Source organism: Tiliqua scincoides, chromosome 2 (assembly GCF_035046505.1).
Source record: "Tiliqua scincoides isolate rTilSci1 chromosome 2, rTilSci1.hap2, whole genome shotgun sequence".
NCBI classification, from domain to species: domain Eukaryota; kingdom Metazoa; phylum Chordata; class Lepidosauria; order Squamata; family Scincidae; genus Tiliqua; species Tiliqua scincoides.
In genome coordinates, this window is record NC_089822.1 from 193,240,546 (window position 1) to 193,256,020 (window position 15,475).

Here is a 15,475-nt window from a genome sequence, read left to right on the forward strand (position 1 = left end):
AAACAGCTCAGCTCTCCTTCCTCATGATTTGTCACTGAGCAGCATGTAAATAATAATGAACATCAGCCTTCCAAAAGATAGTTTGTCTCTGCAAAGAGAAGTGCCAGGACTCAAGCCTTCTGGGAAAATATGCCTTTTGATCTCAAAGTCATCCCCCTGGTTCTAGATAAGTAGAGGCTATTTGTATTTTTTCTGATGAAATATGCTCCTCTGCACATGCTCCAGTACTGTATCTTTTGGGTTACTGTACTTCTTCCAAGTGATATGTGCAGAACTTGGGCTCAAGTTGACTGCTGTAAATTGGCCTGATCGTAGCCTGTGCCTTTCATGAACCAATAGACAGTCAGTCTGAGTTTGTCTGAGCCAATCATAAGAACATAAGAACAGCACCACTGGATCAGGCCATGGCCCATCTAGTCCAGCTTCCTGTATCTCACAGCAGCCCACCAAATGCCCCAGGGAGCACACCATATAACAAGAGACCTTATCCTGGTGCTCTCCCTTTATAATCATTATAAAGTTTTGTTTGAGCCAATGAGCTCACTGTTGAGGAAAGTGAACTGAGTACCTTGTAACAAACCCTTGAGAGTTGGAGGACCAAATGGAAAACAGCTGCAGCAGAGAAGGCTGCAGTTAGTTGGCAACCTTCAGTCTTGAAAGACTATGGTATCGCGCTCTAAATGGTGGTTCTGGAACAGCGTCTCATGTGGCTGAAAAGGCCAATTCGGGAGTGACAATCCCTTCCACACCGGGAGCAAGTGCAGTCTGTCCCTGGTCTGTCTCCCTGGCTATGGGCCTTCCTTCTTTGCCTCTTTGCCTCAGTCTGTTGGCCAAGTGTCTCTTCAAACTGGGAAAGGCCATGCTGCACAGCCTGCCTCCAAGTGGGCCGCTCAGAGGCCAGGGTTTCCCACTTGTTGAGGTCCACTCCTAAGGCCTTCAGATCCCTCTTGCAGATGTCCTTGTATCACAGCTGTGGTCTACCTGTAGGGCGCTTTCCTTGCACGAGTTCTCCATAGAGGAGATCCTTTGGGATCCGGCCATCATCCATTCTCACGACATGACCGAGCCAATGCAGGCGTCTCAGCAGTGCATACATGCTAGGGATTCCAGCTCGTTCCAGGTCTGTGTTGTTTGGAACTTTGTCCTGCCAGGTGATGCCGAGGATGTGTTAGAGGCAGCGCATGTGGAAAGCGTTCAGTTTCCTCTCCTGTTGTGAGCGAAGAGTCCATGACTCACTGCAGTACAGAAGTGTACTCAGGTCGCAAGCTCTGTAGACCTGGATCTTGGTATGTTCCATCAGCTTCTTGTTGGACCAGACTCTCTTTGTGAGTCTGGAAAACGTGGTAGCTGCTTTACCGATGTGTTTGTTTAGCTCAGTATCAAGAGAAAGAGTGTCGGAGATCATTGAGCTAAGGTACACAAAGTCATGGACAACCTCCAGTTCATGCGCAGAGATTGTAATGCAGGGAGGTGAGTCCACATCCTGAACCATGACCTGTGTTTTCTTCAGGCTGATCGTCAGTCCAAAATCTTGGCAGGCCTTGCTAAAATGATCCATGAGCTGCTGGAGATCTTTGACAGAGTAGGTAGTGACAGCAGCAGTGTTGGCAAAGAGGAAGTCATGCAGACATTTCAGCTGGACTTTGGACTTTGCTCTCAGTCTGGAGAGGTTGAAGAGCTTTCCATCTGATCTGGTCCAGAGATAGATGCCTTCTGTTGCAGTTCCAAAGGCCTGCTTCAGCAGGACAGTGAAGAAAATCCCAAACAAGGCTGGCGCAAGAACACAGCCCTGCTTCACTCCGCTTCGGATGTCAAAGGGTTCTGATATGGAGCCATCAAAGACAACAGTGCCCTTCATGTTCTTGTGGAAAGATCTGATGATGCTGAGGAGCCTGGGTGGACATCCAATCTTGGGGAGGTTCTTGAAGAGGCCGTCCTGTTACCAAAAAGGCTATTGTGTTTAGGGGAATTATTATATTAGCCTTTTGGAAACTTTTGGGACCATAGGCTGGATACCAAGACAGCATAGAGCAAAGAGATCCCTAGTCTAGCTTAAAGAGGAGACTGGGAGGAAGGTAACTTTCAATCAAAGGATTATATTTTTATTGCAAAAACACATAAAGGTAAACATAATACACATGGATAATTGATAAGTATAGATTTCTAGTACTTATGTATAGTGTACCTAGCTAGTGGTGGCTGCATGTGCTATGTATTTGGGTGCATCCGAAAAGGAATCAGAAACGGATAGGGTGTAGGGAAGTATTTAGGGGTTCCTTAATCTGCTAAACCCAGTTGCTGACTAAAGATGGGGGAGAAGGGAGGGAGTGTAGACGCCAGATATATTTACCTGTCCGGGGGGGGCAGTTGGAGGAAGAGTCCCATGTAGGACCACTCTCGCAGGAGAGCAATCAGAGAGAGAGACCGCATGTGCTCTGAGTTCTCTCTTATAAGAGTTGTCTTTGACCTGGAAGTTGATCTAAACTGACCGGAAGTATCCCAGAGCTGTGGGCATGCTCAGTAACACACAATGGTACACGTGGAGTATGTAAAGAAAAGGTGGAAGGGTCCAGAACTCAGCTATCAGCAAAGCTTGACTGTGGGGGAGGGGGGGAGTAGCTTGCTTCCTGTTGCTACTGGATTTTGGAGTCTGGAGGTGGCTTAATGGCTGTGATTTAGTTAACAATAGACTTTGCTGCCAAAGTCCTCCTCCTTTAATGTGTTTGCATATTCAGTGATTGACTTAAACAATAAAGACATTTCCAGTGTCTCTCTAGAGAATGAGTCTTTCAGATTGGAGGTGGCCAACAGCATGAGAAATGAGTGAGCTTATGATTTGACTCCTTTTGTGGCTTGAAAGAGAAGTTTTAGGCCTGCATTTTAGTCCATGATATATATATAAAATCACAACTTGGAAGGGAAAAAGGGGATTTTCACGTAACAGTCCCTGCTGACCAGGTCGAAAGCCTTTGTGAGATCTATGAAGGCTATAAAGAGTGGCTGTCGTTGTTCCCTGCATTTCTCCTGCAGTTGTCTAAGGGAGAATACCATATCAGTGGTGGACCTGTTGGCTCGGAATCCACACTGCGATTCTGGATAGACGCTCTCTGTAAGTACCTGGAGTCTCTTTAGTGCAACTCAGGCAAACAGCTTTTCTACAACGCTAAGGAGAGAGATGCTGCGGTAGTTGTTGCAGTCGCCCCTGTCACCTTTGTTCTTGTACAGCGTGATGATGTTTACATCCCTCATGTCTTGAGGTACTCCACCTTCTCTCCAGCAGAGACAAAGGATTTCATGCAGCTCAGTGACGATGATCTCTTTGCAGCACTTTAGGACTTCAGCAGGGATGCTGTCTTTTCCTGGTGCCTTGCCAAAGGTAAGGGAGTCCAGGGCCACGTGAAGTTCTTCTAGGGTTAGTTCACTGTCAAGCTCCTCCAGCACAGGCAGGCACTCAATGTTGCTTCTTTGGTGCTTCTTCGGTGACTACATTTTCTCTGGAATATAGCTCAGAGTAGTACTGCACCCAGCGTTCCATCTGCTGCGCCCGATCCTGGATGACCTCACCTGCAGCAGACTTCAGAGGCGCAATTTTCTTCTGTGTTGGACCTAGGGCCTTGATACGAGGGTCGCCCAGAAAGTAATGCACCACATTTTTTTTCTCAGCCTACAGTAATGGTACGAATGCGAAACTTTAGATATACATTATTTGAATTTTCAGGAGTGCGCACACAAATTTTTGGTTTCTTCAGACAGATAGCGTAGCTGCAGCAGTGTTTCGAAATGGTGTCTGTAAGTGATGTACGTTACAAGCAGCATGTCGTCATTGAATTTCTCACTGCAGAGAAAAACTGTTGGGAACATTCACAAACGTTTGTGTACAGTTTATGGAGAATCTGCAGCGACAGAAGTACGGTTAGTCGCTGGGCACAGAGGGTGAGGCCATTAGAAGGCGGTTCGGCAGAGCTCCAAGATTTGCAGCGTTCGGGGCGGCCATCCACGGCTGTCACACCTGACAAGACGCAGCTTGCTGATGTGCTCATTCGCGAGGACCGATGCATAACAACTAGGCAGTTGGCGCTGAAGCTGTCAATCAGCAAAGGAAGTGTGGATGCAATCATCCGTGCTTTTGATTACTCAAAAGTGTGTGCACGATGGGTTCCGCGCTGTCTTACGGTGGACCACAAATCTCTCAGAAAAAACATTTCTTCTGAGTTGCTGAAATGTTTTGAAGATGAGGGGGAAGCGTTCTTGTCCAGGATTGTGACAGGTGATGAAACCTGGGTTCACCATTTTGAGCCCGAAACAAAATGACAGTCGATGGAATGGCGTCATCCTCAATCTCCACAGAAGAAAAAGTTCAAAGTAACTGCTTCCGCCGGTAAGGTCACGATCACTATGTTTTGGGACTGTGAGGGTGTCATACTCATTGATGTGATGCCAAGAGGCAGCACCATTAATTCTGAAGCTTATGTGAAGACATTAACCAAACTCAAGAAGCGCTTCCAGCGACTTCGGTGCCATAACAACCCAGGTGAATGTTTGATTCAACATGATAACGCTCGGCCTCACACAAATTTGAGGACTTCGGAACACATCACTAAACAGGGTTGGACTGTGTTACCCCATCTACCCTACAGCCCTGACCTAGCTCCCTCAGACTTCCACTTGTTTGGGCCATTAAAGGATGCCATTCGCGGAAGACATTTTGAGGATGACGAAGAGGTGATTCGGACAGTGCAGAAATGGCTTCGTGACCAGAACAAGGAGTGGTACCGACAGGGCATACATGCCCTTGTGTCTCGCTGGAGGAAGGCCATAGAACTGGATGGAGATGCAGAGCCACACAGCCACACATAAAAGGGGCTGCACCAGCACAGAGAGCTGTGAGACCACCAGGGAAGAGGTGCCCAGAGGAGCTTCAAGCTGCAGGACAAGAGACCACCAGGGGAAAGCTGCCGAGAGGAGCTTCAAGATTGAGCTGCAGGACGAGAGACCACCAGGGAAGAGCTGCAGAGAGGAGCTGAACTCTGAGCTCAGCGGGAGAGCTGAGAGAGCTGCTGGAAGGAGCCCTGGGAGAGAGAGACTCTTGCTGGAGCTGAGAACCAGAGAGAACTTCCATCAAGCCTCCAGCCCTTGGCCTGCCTCAAGCCCTGCTGCCTCCTGCCTGCCTAGTGCCTGCCTGCCTGCCTGCCTCAGGTCCTCTCTCAGTTGAGGGAATTTGAAATAAGGTCTTTCCATTTGTTTGGTTCAGGTTCCATTCCTTCTAATAAAAAGCCTTAAACTTAGCTTGGTGCCAGTGGTCTCTTTCGATCCTACATAACACAAGGTTGAGCCTTGGTGCTGAAAACAGATCCTGGAGCTCAGTCACGCAGCACTCTGGCTAAAACTGAAACTTTTTCCTCACAAAAGCAGTCTCTTCCAGGGGACTTAAGAGAGACATATGGTAAGAGCATATTTCTGGTAAGAACATAAAAAAGCCCTGCTGCACAAGGTCAGAGGTCCAGCATTCTGCTTCCCATAGCGAGAAAGACGTACTTGCTAGGATTTTTATGGGCCACATTTTTAAAACTCCTGCAAAATTTCACAGAGCAAAGTTCCCAATAAGTAAGAACTGTCCTCTGCCTGTCTCTGCTCCCATCTTGGTTTATCCAGGGCTCCTCTAGGGGATGAGAAGTCAAATGCCAAAGCAGATGGTTTTGATACTCTTAAGGTCCTGTCAGATTTGGATCTCTTCTGCTGTGGGCCCAACCACTTCCCTATAAGTGCCAGCTGGCAGTTGCTCCATCTTTCCAAGGATTAAACTGCAGTTGTACACGCGCTCATTTTGGAGTATAGCTCAATGAGGTTTGCTTCTCAGTGAGCCTTGCTTCTCAGTAAATATGCAAAGGATTGGGCTGCATTGGTACCAAAGCGCTACCAATCCTGTCTGGGAGTTCACCATCAGACCAAGCATACAGTGGGAGGTTTATGTCTGCTGGATGTGGAATTCTAAGGCTTGAGCACTTGCCACTTGCCACTAAAAATGGCCTTTCCATAAGTATTGATTCTTTTCCCTACTAAAACATTTGTTGCATGTGCTGATTGAATCTCCTTGCCCCATTTTATGTTCCTGATGATCTTTTATATTTATTGATTTTATCATATTTCTTATACCAAAATAAGCATGTTAATAATGATGAAGGTATTTTCCATTAGTCTTTTCACATTGATCAGGGACACACAATTAAAATGGCAATTTATGTATGCACTGATATTTGATGATGGTACTGTTGTCAAATGAATTAACTTTATGGTCATCCCTCCAGCACTTTGCAAGGTGAACCCATTTGATGGAGAACAAAGCTTGTAAAACATCAGAACGGGCTTGTAAAACATAAAGAGTCAGTAAATGGATGCCACAAGTGTATCTGTTTCATTCCTGATAGACATGCCAGAGGCTCTTTGTGTATTAATACCCTCTCCAGGCATCATGAATCTGGGTACAGTACACTGTCCCAGGCAGGACACCTGGTATTCCTCAACAGAGGGAACAGGCTAATCACCGCCTGCTAACAACTAAAATCCTGGGATTTTTGTCTTTGAGCTGATCATTCTTTAGGCAGCCCTAATCCTCTCACAGAAACACAGTTTCCAGATGTTCTTGGTTGAGTGTCATGACCATTAGGTTACTTCAACATGTGGTGTAGATATGCCTTATGACTTTATGGTGCTAATTAACCTGTCTAATGGAGGACTTCACCTTGTGACGGCGCACTGCTGTTGCATGCTACAGGGCTGCTGGTGGAAATGATCAGAGGTTCAATGCATGCACCAGAACTGCCCAGATGTACTGTCAGTGCAGTAAAGATGGTAGAGGGGGAAGTTCATGGGTGTTTGGGAAACAGTAGAGAGTGGGCTGAACCAGGGGTAGCTGGTGGCTCTGTGCCCAGATTTCTGGATGGAAGTGGCTGACTGTTGTGAGTCTGTGCGAAGATCCGGGGCAATGAATGGGGGCTATGGCACAGTATGGTAAGGCTTCGCCACTGCTGAGCCTGGAAGGTTAATTTTGGAGCACCAGATCCTGCCCACAGGCCAGGGTTTTGTGACTCCTGCCTTAGTGGAAGGGTGACACACAGATGCCCTGCAATGTTACAGCTTCCCATTCTGATCAATAGCCCTTTGTTAGCATGATCTTGATTAGAGGGAGCCTTGCCTCACCCCCTTCCAGGGAGAAGTCCTCACTGGTTCTCAGGCATGTCAGCTAAAGAACCAAGATGGAGTTAGGTGAGACACACTTGGAAAATGAGGTCATTTCAGGGCAGGGGGAGAGCGGGGGAGAGCAGGCAGCGGGTGTGCAGGGGGAGAGATCAGGATCCAGCACTTATGCCAGATCTAACCCCATTCCTGGGTAGCCCAGGGCAGCTCTTTAGGTGGCACAGATCCGAATAGCACCATTGGGGGCTGCTGTGGCTTTACTGGAGGTAAGGGAAGCGATTCTCCTTGCCCCAGACTGAACCGCTTTTGATCCCAACCTTGTGTTGGATACGGGCAGACCTGCCGGCCTCCCCATTCCAGCACAAGTTAGGATGGGCTGCCTAAGTCAATGCAGCTTACTCCCTGGTAAATGTGGATAGGATTGCAGCCTTGGTCCTTTACTCCCACCATTCCTGGACTTTATATCGATACTCTTGGTATGGATAAAGGGGGATGGTCTTAATACATGCCATGTAGATAATTGAAAATTTGTATCACTGAAGAGGCTTCACAGGAAGGGACTGAAAACCAGCACTCCTGGACTTGGCTCTGCCCATCACATGTGGATTGTCCTTGGACATGTTCTTTGATTTCTCAGTGTCGCATTTGTGCTGCAATCCTCTGCACATTTATCAGGGAGTACTGGAACACAATAGGATTTATTTATGGGGAAACATACATAGGAACACACTGTGCATCCATTAACTGAACAACTTTTTAAAGAGATGTCATGGTGAGTAGTTTTCAACAGTTTGACCTATTCTGAAAAACCGTTTTTCATTGTAGAAACTCTATTCATCTCCACACATTTCCATAAATGCCTTGAAAATTTGCTTTCTCTTTTCAATCTTTTTCTTTTCCTTTTTTGGATATATATAATGCCTGATCTCCTGTGTTTATTGTAAAGTCTGGGGTTTTTTCTAAATTGACGTCTTTGTGTATCTTAGATCATGTAAAGAATTTTGCTTCAACCTACACTTAATATTATCTGTTATGGCTGGTTTCAGTTTAGGTTCATCAGTATTTAACTCTCTGGTTCAGTTCCAATTCACTCACCCTGGGCCAGATTTGATACATATCATACAGATTTATGTCAAATCTACAGATGGGCAGCCCAATCCTGAGCTGCCCGCAGTGCCCAGGTCCAGCGGCTCCATGGCAGGCTCCCGCTGGATCCTGCGCCTCCTGTGCTACTGCAGGAGGCTCCTTGGGAGAAGGGAACAAATGTCCCCTTCCCCTGAGTAAGGGAAGCAGCCCCGCAATGGGGCTACTCACTTTAGCGGCGACCTTCTGGTCGCCGCTAAAGTACCGTGTTTTTCGCTCCATAAGATGCACCTGACCATAAGACGCACCTAGTTTTTAGAGGAGGAAAACAGGAAAAAAAATATTCTGAACCAAATAGTGTAATAAAATATTTAATAAACTATAACAGAATAACATTTGAACCATGTAAAGTGAGCAGCAGTCAACAGTGGCATTAAGAACCATTATCACTGTCATTAACAAACGGAGAGACTAAAAGGTTTGAGTACTCTAGTTTTCTGGAAACCCCAAGAACTCATCATCGCTAGAGTCAGAATTTATGAAGCTCACAAAAGCAGGTGCACACAAATAGGGGATCACATTATCTTTCTGCTACAATGATGTTCTGCCAAATCCCAATCCACTGGGCCTTGTGCCCGCTTAAGGCTGATCAGTCCCCCTTGTGCAACTCACCAGTGCAGCAAGCAAAAGTGAGTCCAGTTCCAGTCCACAGATGCCAAGTAAATCAGTCCCATCAATCAGAGTTGCCAAATCAGAGTCCAGAACCAATAAGCCAAATTACAGTCCAAGGTCAGTCAAATCCATCAGGGTATCCAAGTCCAGTCACAATCCACAGTCAGATTCCAAATTCAATAAACCCAGTCAGTCAGTCTCCTCTCCTACCTCCAACCTGCACTCCTTCAAAACCCACAAACCCTTTCTGCCTCAGGTGCTCCTTATATCCCTGAGGGCCCTATTGCCTTCCAGTGGCTGCAGCTGTGCAGCACACTCTGCTGGATGCCCAGGCCTTACCCTTAAAGGGGCCACTGCTGACACCACATCTACCTCCTCGCCAGTTCTTCCGTGATTCCAATACAAATGAACAAGTGGAAAGTTCAACCACAACTTGAATTCTCAAAACACAACAAACCTCTGGATTTATGGTGAGAACCGAGCCTTACCTGGGGCTTGTGCAATAAGCAAACACTGGCATTCTGACCAAGGAGACAGTTTTTTCTTTGTGATGGGGGGGGGGGGCTTACATTCAGATGCTGGATGAGGTGAGTGAAAGCGCCCCTCCCCTGCTGTGTGAGTGTGTGTGGGGGGGCAGAGCATCTGTGTGTGTAAGAGAAGGGGGCAGCCTGTGTGTGTGAGAGAGGGGGAAAGTGTTTGTGTTGCAGAGAAGTTGTGATGCTCCAGGCTTGGGGTGGGGGGAAAGAGAAGCTGTGATGCTCCAGGTTTGGGGGAGGGAGAGAGAAGCTGTGATGCTCCAGGCTTGGGGGGAGAGAGGATGTGATGCTCCAGGCTTGGGGGGGGGAAGAGAGGCTGTGATGCTCCAGGCTTGGAGGGGGAGAGAGAGCCTTTCCTGGGAGTAAGCCCCCTGACTCTAATGGGACTTACTTCAGAGTAGGCATGCACAGGATTGGGCAGTGAGACTGCCACCCCACCCACGCTTTCCTGGGAGTGAGCCCCAGTGACTCTGAGTCTTACTTCTGAGTAGCCTCTGACTGCCCTGGGAAGCAGAGCAGAGCGAGCGGGCAGGGGGCGGGGCCAGGGCTGGGGCGGAGTTTTTTTTGTGTTTTTTTTGCAGTATTTGCTCCATAAGACGCACACACTTTCCCCCCCACTTTTTTTTGGGGGGAAAGTGCGACTTATGGAGCGAAAAATACGGTAAAGGTGCTCGTGTAGGGTGAGCAGCCCTGTCTGAGTGCCTTGCATCCTGCGGAGCTCGGCTCTGTGGATCCGCCGCTCCCCCACCCCAACATGCCTCCCCCACGCCCCTGGCCATGCCTCCCCCCTCCCCGGAATGCTTCCCCCATGCCCCCGGTCCCATCCCCACCTCCCGTTCCACAGCCTCAGGAGACCGCTGAGCCACGGAACCCAGGTGCCCGCCGTGCGCTAGCCCAGCTCTGGCCAGCGCTGGGTTAGCTCCAGCGGAAGCCCGGCGGTAAGCCCCACAAACGTGCCTTATGGCACATTTGCAACTGTGGTCCGCGGCACAGAGTCGCACCACGGACAACAGGATCGGGCTCTAATTCAGTGTAAACCCTGTTAAATAAATGCAATAGATCTGTGGTTCCCAAATGTTTTAGTACCAGGACCCACTTTTTAAAATGACACTCTTTCGGGACCCACCAAGATTTATTTACATGTAATAATAACCAGAAAAAAGATGCTCCAACATTTATCTCCCTATACTTACAGAAGCTTGCAAACTGCAGGAGCTCTTTGCATGGCAATTAGCAACAATCTTTGCAAACTGCAGGGGCTCAGCTCTTTGCAGGGCAGTTAGCAGGTATCTGATTTTTGAAAAACCTCAGGATTTTCTGATCCTTCCATCACCAGTATGTCCTTTTGATGGCTCTGCTTGGCTGCTATAGGACCCACCAAAAATCAGGTCACAATCCACCAGTGGGTCCTGCTCCACAGTTTAGGAACCACTGAAATAGAGAGAGAGAGAGAGAGAGAGAGAGAGAGAGAGAGAGAGAGAGAGAGAGAGACTGGGTTTTAAAACAGGCTTCTGCATGCACCATCATACATGTCCATTTCTTTCTCATAGAAAGGGAAGTAAACACTTCCTCTGGAACTTTTTCAGAGAGCAGAAAAAAGAATGCACGATAGTACAAGTGATCCTTGTTTTGTATACTGCCGTTCAGTACTCTACTGTCCGGGATTGTCCTGGAGTCTCCCAAAATCACTACTGATCTCCAGGTGACTAGTGAAAATTGTCCTGGAGATTGTGACAAGCACTCCTAGGCTTACAGCTCAATTCTGCTTTTTCCAGCTGTCTTCAGTACATCTCTTCCACTGGCACTGACTGCCATAATGCAGTCAGGACCAGTTGTAAAAAGTACTCTGACAGTGCATGAAGCTGCACACTACTGGAGCACCAGTAGCAAGGCTGGAGCCTTCCTTTGTGCTCCAGATGAAGCAGACGCTGCCACTGATGGAGCTAAGGTGGTGGAAAGGCAGGAGGAATGGGGCAGGGTGGAATGGGGGTGGGGGAGGGTGGAAGAGGGTGGCAACAGAGGATGGGTGGATTGGGTCTGGGAAGGGGTAATGTTTGGTGGAAGTAGCAGCCACTAAATCCTAACTCTCTTCCCAGACCCGATTCCACATGAACCTGAGCTAGCTATTTAGCTAGTGTAGGTCTGAGGAGATCCCTCCAGCATTATGGAGGTTTACCTCTAGGTAAGGGAACAACTGTTCCCTTTGAGGAACTCTGCAACTGTCTGCCCCCTCCTCGCCAGGATGCAGTGGTAGCAGTGGTGTAGCTAAGGGGGTAGCAGTTGCACCGGGCATCAAGCTTTGGGGGGGGGCAACAAGCTGAGCTTGACACTAGTGACCAAAATTGTGACAATCTTGATGTATATGATTAATATCATCATGTTATATATCATTGGAAAGGTAATTTAATGTAGAATGCAATGAAACAAACCCCATTGAAATATCTGTATTCTATAAAAAGTTATGGCCAATTAACCAGAAAAGAAAAACACAATTTATAGAACAAAAAGTGGATTTTCTTAACTCAGAACTGACCTATGAGGCTGACTGTTGTTCAAGAGGTGCCCCTCTTATATTTAGCAAGAGAAGAATAACCACCCCTCTTCACACCAACACAGTGTCTCAAACCTACCAGGGGCACACTTTTAATTTATTTACTTAATTAATTTGATTTTGTCGGGGGGGGGGGCTATAAATCTTCTTTGACCCCAGGGAGCAGATAGATGCCTTTGCACTTTTGAAAAAGCCCGGGAATGATGTCACTTCTGGTTGTGACATCACTTCTGGGGCAACATTTAGAGCTTTAGCTATGCCACTGAGCAGTAGCCATTTTGGTGTCTCTGCATTGGCAGCTGGGAGCAATAGGATTGGGCTCTCAAAGACATTATGTTGTGTCACAAAAAATGCTTCAGGACTTGTTTCAGCCAACACCAGCTTTCTAACCAGCCTCAGTGAGACTACAGACTCCATGGCAGCCCATTAGGAGAAGTTGTGGCAATGGTGTAATGAAGGAGTCAGTGCTGTTGCCTTCCTCTCCTCACCTGCAGTTTCAAAAGGCAGGGTGGGGGAAGGAATTGTAGAGAGAAATTTCTCTAGGCCACCAGTTCTCTAGTCCTCTCCGCTTCTTCGTTCCCCACCACCTCTGCCTTTTGAAATTTCAGGTGAGGACAGGAAGGCGGCAGCAGCAGGGGAATAAAGAGGCAAGAGGTGCAGGGGAGATAAGTGAGGATGGTACGGGGTGACGGAAAAAATTGTGTAAGATGCTTGGCACCGACAGTGCAGGGAAGGGCAGCACCTGATCTCATGTTTTCAGGCACCAAAGGCTTGGAACAGGCATGTCAGTCAGAGTTGTGGCAGCCTTATGGCACTCAGAACATGTGCTCAAGAAGAAGGGTTGCATGCAGCCCCATATGTGCAATAGTCACTGTCTTGGCCCCAATTCTCATAACCAGTCATTTGCCCAACCACATAGTGAGTTCAGTGTATCCTATAGCTGGACACAGGAAGAGGTAATCATCTCATTTCTCTGTCATGCATACAGAACAGTTTTCAACATGCAGTGAGATATGCGGGGGGGGGGGAGGGGTGAAACTACAATTCACAGGCAGCAAATCAATCTACCCATGGGATGAAGCAATGTGACCCCTATTGTATGACCACTGTTTGCCTGACAGCTAATGAATTGCAACTCAATGCCCGCTGACTCCTGATGTTGCCTAGGCTAATTTTCAGTCATGCAAATAGACTTTTGGCCAAGATGTGGGATATGAAACCAGAATACCACAGAACTCAAAAAAGGAGCTGCAGGACAATGACTGGGGAAATCATGACAAATGCATCCTTTGTAGATAAGTAGCATGGATATGTGCGCAGACAACATGAATCAGAAAGAGTGATTCACATAATATCAGAGTTCATTTGACCCAGTACAGTACAATCAAGTAAAGAGTTATCTTTGCTCCTAGATAGCAAGTAGCTGTCATTTCTCAGTGAATCATTCATTGTATCTAAAAGAGGACAGTGGTGAGAAGTGCTGGTGTGAAATGCAACATACTAGATCGTATCTCTAGTATTTCTGTAGAATTTCCTCAAGTGCTCAGAATATTCTACTTCAGCACTTTCTGTATCACTCCTTTAAGGTAGACCAGCATTATTCATGTTACAGAGTCTCAAAAATCATAGTTTGTCTGAGGCCTCTCAGGAAGTTTATAGCTGACTGAGAGATGAACCCAGGACTCCCAGCTCTTATATCTTTAGCTACTATTAGACTCCAGAATAAGAATACAGTCGAAGAAAGAACTGCAGGTGACTTGACTGCTGTTTCCAGGTTAGACACAGTGAAATAACAGGGCTCTGTCCCATGAAGTACAGCCTTAAAATTTAAAAAAAGCTGGAGGAGGGAGACTTATGTACCCTGAGTTGCCTGGAAGAAGGGTGATATAAAAATTAGTAGAGACAAGCCTTCTCTGCTGTGGTGCCAAAACTATGGAATTCCCTTCTGGAGGAATTAAGAGCTACCCCCTCCCTCATAGCTTGGCGAGGGCTTAAAGCATGCCTGTTTCATCAGGCATTTGAGTGATGGGTTGATGTCCACCCTCTGTGCCTCTGTAATAGTGCTGTGGCTTGGCTGTCTCTCTGGATGAAATAATTAACACCCCCCCATGGCTCTATGGTGTTTTATTTATGTTTTTTAAAATGATTATAATATAACATGACACTTTTCCTAAGGATGCTCTCTCACACACATCAATCAATCAATCAATCAATCAATCAATCAATCAATCAATCAATCAATCAATCAGTCAAAGAAAGAAAGAAAGAAAGAAAGAAAGAAAGAAAGAAGTTGCCACATAAAGTATAGCATACTGGGGAGATATGGATTCAAATCTCCACCCAGCTGTGAAACTCTAAACAGGACCTCTGTGCTAAATCTTAATCTACCTAATGTAAGAATAAATGGGATGGTCATATCCAGACTATGCTGAGCTCCTTAAAGGAAAGGTAGGACACAAATGTAAATTTATTAATTAAGTAAAAGAGACAGCTGCAATCCTGCATGCACTTTCTTGGGAACACTGACTGAACCGAGTCTTAACTGAACACAGTGGGACTTACATGTGAGTAAACAAGCATAGAATTGCACTGCTAGGAGGTGCTAGGAGCATACCTGGCTGCTCAATGAATTCTCAAATTCCCAGATTCCTGAATTGTTTTTCATAGTTTTCTGCACACTGAGAGCTAAAGGTGCTGAGCTCATCACATCAGACTGCAGTTACAGGCTAGGACATAATTACAGTAGATGCCAGCATTTTGCTGCTCTCTCCAGACCCTTGCAGAAAACAGTGGTATGCAGGGAACACCTTAAAATCAGGTTCCTTTGGATTATGTATAATCTTTCAGACAATCAGGAAACTGGTCTGGTCTCCTTTCGGTGAGCTGCTGGATAGTTTAATTCTGGCTCCATGTTGTTCCTTTGACAGCTGTTGCTAGACAACAAGTAATCTGGTAATGCTCAGACTTGCTTTGACAGGAATGTAATTCTTGGTATATCGTTTTAAGGGAATTCAACATGTTGATTGATCCAAATTCCTGCACCAGCTGGATCCAAATGAATGTGATAATTTTTATCATGAATATTCACACATCTTCAAATATTTTTCTTGATTGCATTTTTATCCTTTCTCCAATGTGTTCAGGGCAAGATACATGGTACACCCCTTCTCCCATGATCTATAGCCCAATCCGATCCCTACCATTTTACACTATGCAACCATGCTGATGGAGTGTGTATTGCATGCTATGGTGGCTGAGTGACCAGATGACCTGGGAGAGGGAGATAAAAATATTTTTGACTTACTTCTCTGTAGACTGCCTGGCTCTCAATGGGTCTCCTTAGACCTACCCAAGCTATTTTGCTGGTGTAAGTCCAAGGAGAGGTAGGGGGCATGTCAGGCAGGGAAAACGAGGATAGGAGCCAACATGTGCTACTGCC